This window comes from Enhydra lutris, unplaced genomic scaffold (assembly GCF_002288905.1).
Source record: "Enhydra lutris kenyoni isolate GAN:26980312 unplaced genomic scaffold, ASM228890v2 scaffoldscaffold9, whole genome shotgun sequence".
NCBI lineage: Eukaryota > Metazoa > Chordata > Mammalia > Carnivora > Mustelidae > Enhydra > Enhydra lutris.
Genome location: NW_019154093.1, coordinates 66,114,604 through 66,120,432, shown reverse-complemented (window position 1 = coordinate 66,120,432; position 5,829 = coordinate 66,114,604). Strand labels below are relative to the sequence as shown.

At 39.4% G+C, this 5,829-nt stretch overlaps 1 pseudogene; it reads right to left on the bottom strand.

Annotated features, from left to right (window-relative positions):
- Positions 1-1,698: 1,698 nt before the first annotated feature.
- LOC111143418 lies at positions 1,699-2,577 on the bottom strand (annotated as a pseudogene).
- Between the last annotated feature and the right edge of the window lie 3,252 nt (positions 2,578-5,829).

The following is a 5,829-nucleotide window of genomic DNA, read 5'->3' as shown; positions in this document are numbered from 1 at the left end:
AGACAACAGGGTATCATCCAGGAGATTTTAGGGGTCAGGTTTCATCAGAACACAAGCTCACAATCAGAGCTTTGAGGGAGCCTGGGGAAGCATTTTAACCTACTCCAGAGGGAAAAGGAATTCGGGTGTGGTGAACCCATGGCATAGTAGGGTCTGTCATGAGAGGTAACAGCAGGCAATGTACAAGCTGTTTTTCAAAGGATGAGAAACTTACCCTGGAATAGTGTTCCAGGGGAAAGAAACGGCAAATGCGGAGGCAGAGGAAAAAAAAAAAAAAGGGTAGCATATCTTAGGAACTTTAGGCTGCAGATGTGGCTATATCTACTATGAATGTACAGTGTGAAACAAAAAAGGTGTAAGAATGGGGAAATAGGCAGACTCAAGACCACGAAGGACCCTGTATGCCATGACAAAGGGTTCAGACTTATTTGCAGGGTAACAGGGAGCTTCTGAAGGATATTAAGGGCACAGGTTGGAGAATAATGTGATCAAATGGGTGTTCTTCAAAGAGTCCCCCAATGGGATGATCTACATGGAAGATGAATTTGGGTTAGAGGGAATGGAGATAAGATAATTAGATAGGAAGATATCGAAAAAGGATAACAAGAAATGCTGAGGGATAGAAGTCAAGCTAAGTAGTTTCAGGATACTTATTAAATTATTTTTCCTTCTGGAAAGTCTCATGAGCATACTTATTGTTTTTGATGAGCTAAAGACTTTAATATTATTCCTGAAGTTTAGAAATCCATCTCACGGAGGTTAGTAAAGTCACATTTTAATTAAATCTCTAATTAGATTTGTAATGCCTATCATTTAAAATTAAAGGTCAGTCTAAATGGATAAAGTAATTTCTCAGTCAATGGTAAGGATTATTTGGGGAAGGCAGGCAAGGAGTAGAGTTATGAGTATGAGTAAACTCTCACTTACGTTGCTAGTGTGAGGAGGGAAAATTGATAAACATTTTCCCCTAATACCCAATGTGACAATATAATTCTAATAAAAAAATATAGAAAAGTTAGATTGTTCATCATAATGCTGTTTTTATCTCCACCAGATAAATTAATATCACATTTCAATTAAATTAAATTTTTAGTGTTTCCAAAACCATGACTACCAACATGTTTACACTTTTCTCCTTATAATGATATGATTTTCTCCTTTCCATTCATAACAATTCTCTCTTTTTTTTGTCATCTTTTTATTTGCAAAAACTTTTTACAACTTTACAGAAGCATAACTGACAAATAAAAATTATATCTGTAAGTGTACTGTGTAATGTGTATTCATTGTGAAATTACTACCACAATAAGGTAATTAACACATTCATCACCTCACATTTTTATTTATTTTGATATGATTAAGATCACTTAATCTACACTTAAGATCTACTCTCTTGCAAATTTCAAGTACACATTACAATATTTATTTTTTATTATTTATTTATTTATTTTTAGAGAAAGAGTGTGGGGGAGGGCAGAAGGAGACAGGGAGAGAGAGAATCCCAAGCAGGCTCCACACCCAGCACAGGCTTCATGGGGGTCTCGATCTTCCAACCTGAGATCATGACCTGCGTAGCAACCAAGAGTTTTTTGCTTAACCCAGTGAGGCCCACATTACAGTATTTTTTTTATTTTTGAGAAACTGCTTATTTTCCATCAACCTTCTTTCCATTTTGTTTGCCTTTGTGGAAAAAGCAGCTTAACACCACTCAGTGGTTGTTCCTACCCATTCCGTGGCCTGAGCAGTGGCAGCTACAGACCAGTCTTCCGTGGCAGGCTGGGTGCTCCTGTCTTCAGCAGGGAACTGCTGACTAGTGCTGGGAAGTGCTGAACACTGAGGGCACCTACTCAACTTCAGTATGAGTAGCAGTGAGCTCAGGAGCTGGAACAGTCCATCCATCCTGAAATCCCTCCTTGGTCACAGAGTTCTCAGCAGCAACCTGCCCTTCTTTTCAATCTCTTCAGGATCTCTTAGAAGTAGAGATCAGGCATGACCTCCCAGGGGTGCTCACGAGAAATGGTGCTGCACATGCACCAAACTTCCCAGGCCAGCATACACATTAGACGCACTGAGTGAGCTCCCTTGTGTAGCAAGGAATGGCGATGTCCACGTAGTGAAGAGGAGGGTCTGTGTTATACAGAGCGACGATAGGCAGGTCAACATAAGATTCCTCTGTAAGAGGCTGGTGGTCAGCCCTGGGATCAGTAATCACCAGCAGTCTCGGCTCTCCAAAGTCTGCCTGGATCCGGTTAGTGAAGCTTCCAGGAGTGAAGCCTCCAGCAATGGGAGTGGTTCCTGTAGCAGCAGCAAAATTCAGCACAGCTCGCTGGCCAATAATCCTGGAGGACAGGACACTGATGTCAGCTGGGTTTTCAATGGCCACAATGGCACAAGCTGCCAGCAGAAGCTTCTCCCAGGTTCTCTTCAGATTTATGATGTAGATGCCATCACTTTCCCTTTTGTAGCTGTACTGTTCCATTTGGAAGTCAAGGTTGGTGCCACATCAGTGAGTCCCTGCTGCAGGGAATTGAGGACATTCTACTCCTTCATTTGCAAGACATCAAGGGCTCTGGACATTGTGAAAGTTTCCCTTTAAGTTATGATGGGAACGCAGAACACCACCATATGGACCCTTTCCTGGGTAGCACAGAAAATCCCACATTACAATATTTTTAACTATAGTCACCATGCTGTACTTTATACCCTCAGAATTTATTCCTCTTATAATTGAAAGTTTGTACCTTTCTTTTTTTTTACATATTTAGGGTAATTTTATTTTATTTTTTAAAATTTTTTAAGTTTTTATTTAAATTCTAGTTAGTTAACATATAGTGTAACATTAGTTTCAGGAGCAAAATTAAGTGATTCATCACTTACATACAACACCCAGTGCTCGACACAAGTGCCCTCCTTCATATCCATCACCCATTTAGCCCATCCCCTTGCCCGCTTCCCCTCCAGCAGCCCTCAGTTTGTTCTCTGTGGCTAACAGTCTGTCTTATGGTTTGCCTCCCTCTCTTTTAACCCCCTCTTTACCTATGTTCATCTGTTTTGTGTCCCGAATTCTACATATGAGTGAAATTATATAGTATTTGTCTTTTTCTGACTGACTTACTTTACTTAGCATAATACACTCTGGCTCCACCCACGTAATTGCAAAAGGCAAGATTTCATTCTTTTTGGGGTGCCTGGGTGGCTCAGTGGGTTAAAGCCTCTGCCTTCGGCTCAGGTCATGATCTCAGGGTCCTGGGATCGAGCCCCACATCGGCTCTCTGCTAAGTGGGGAGCCCGCTTCCTCCTCCCCCTGCCTGCCTCTCTGCCTACTTGTGAGCTCTCTGTCAAATAAATAAATAAAATCTTTAAAAAAAAAAAAAGATGTCATTCCTTTTGATGGCCAAGTAATCTCTCGTTGCATATATATACCACCTCTTCTTTATCCATTCATCAGTTGATGGGCATTTCAGCTCTTCCCATAATTTGGCTATTGTTGATAATGCTGCTATAAACCTTGGGGTGCATATGCCCTTTCAAATCAGTATATACATATCCTTTGGGTAAATACCTAGTAGTGCAATTGCTGAGTCATAGGGTAGTTCTATTTTTAACTTTTTGAGGAACCTCCATACTGTTTTCCAGAGTGGCTGCACCAGTTTGCATTCCCACCAACAGCGTCAGAGGGTTCCCCTTTCTCCACATCCTCACAAACATCTGTTGTTTCCTATGTTGTTAATTTAGCCATTCTGACAGGTGTGAGGCAATGTCTCATTGAAGTTTTGATTTGTATTTCTGATGATGAGTTATACTAAGAATCTTTTCATGGCTAACAGTAGCCATCTCTTGTCTTTTTTGGAAAAATGTCATTCATGTCTTCTCCCTATTTCTTAACTGGATTATTTGTTTATTTGGATGAAAGTTTGTACACTTTGATCAATGTCTACCAGTTTCCTCATCCTCCAGTCCCTGGTAACCAGTATACTACTCTCTAGTTCCATGAGTTTGACTTTTTTACATGCCTCAGATAAGTGAGATCATACGATATTTTTCTTTCTCTGTCTGTTAACATAGTGTCTTTGAGGTTCATCCATGTTGTCATAAATGAAAGAATTTCCTTCCTTTTTATGGTTGAATAATAGTCCATCATGTATACATATACTACATTTTCTTATTCGTTCACTAACAGACACTTAGGTAGTAGGTTGTTTCCATATCTGGCTATGGTGAATAATACTGAAATGAACATGGGAGTGCAGGCATCTCTTTGAGACCCTGATTTCAATTTCTTTGGATATATACACCATACTAGGCTTGCTAGATTATATAGTAGTTCCACTTTGAATATTTTTAAGAATCTCCATATTGCTTTCCACAATGGCTGTGCCAATTTACATTCCCACCAACAGTGTAGAGGGGTTCCTTTTTCTCTACTCCCCCACTAACACTTGCTATCTCTTGTCTTTTGGTAATAGTCATCCTAACAGGTGTGAGGTAGTAATTCATTGTGGTTCTAATTTCTATTTCTCTGGTGATTAGTGATTTTGAGCATCTTTTCATATATGGGAAATCTATGGAAAAATCTCTATATTCTTTTCCCATCTTTTAATGAAATTATTTGGATTGCACTAAAAACTATAAGACCGGAATGAGAGGAACCTTGGTGGCTCAGTTGGTTAAGCATCCAACTCTCAGTTTTGGCTCAGGTCAAGATCTCAGAGTCATGGGATGGAACCCCATGTCAGGCCCCACATTCAGTGGTGAATCTCCTTCTCTCCCTCTCCCTCTGCCCCTCTCCCCTGTACCCCCTCTCTCTCTCAAATAAGTGAATGAATCTTTAAAAAAAAAAAGTTATGAATGAGAGAAATTGAAGAAGATACAAAGAAATAGAAAGACATCCCAAACTGGTGGATTGGAAGAATTAATATTGTTAAAATACCTGTACTATCAAAACTGACCTACAGATTTAATGTGATCCCTATCAAAATTCCAATAGCATTTTTCACAAAAACATGACAAAAATATTAAAATTTGCAAGAAATCACAAAGACTTCAAATAGCCAAAGCAATCTTTAGAAAGAAGAAGGCATTTATACATCCTAATTTCAAACTATATTATAAAGATATAGTAATCAAAATAATGTGGTGGTGGCATAAAAAAAGACTCACAGAGGGGTGCCTGTGTGGCTCAGTCAGTTAAGCATCTGCCTTCAACTCAGGTCATGATCCCAGAGTCCTGGGATCAAGGCCCACACTGGGGGAGGTCCCTGCTCCACAGGGAGCCTACTACCTCTCCCTCTGCCTGACACTCCCCCTGCTTGTGTACTCACTACCTCGCTCTCTCTATCAAATAAATAAATAAAATATTTAAAATAAATAGACTCATAGATCAGAATAGACCACAGAAATAAACCCACACATACACAGTCAACCAATGCATGACAAGGGAACCAAGAATACACAATGGGGAAAGGATAGTCTTTTCTATAAATTGTGTTGGGAAATTGGATATTCACGTGCAAAAGAATACCGCTGCACCTTTATCTTACACCATACACAAAAAATCAACTTAAAATGGATTAAAGATTTAAACATAAGGCTTGAAACTGTAAAATTCTAGAAGAAAACATAGGGGGAAATCTCCTTGACATTGATCTTGGCAATGATTGTTTTTGGACTTGACACGAAAAGCTCAGGCAACAAAAAGAAAAATAAACAAGTGGGACTACATCAAACTTAAAAGCTTCTGCACAGCAAAGAAAACAATGAACAAAGTGAAAAGGCAACTTACAGAATGGGAAAAATATTTGCAAACTATATATCTAATAAGGGGTTAAT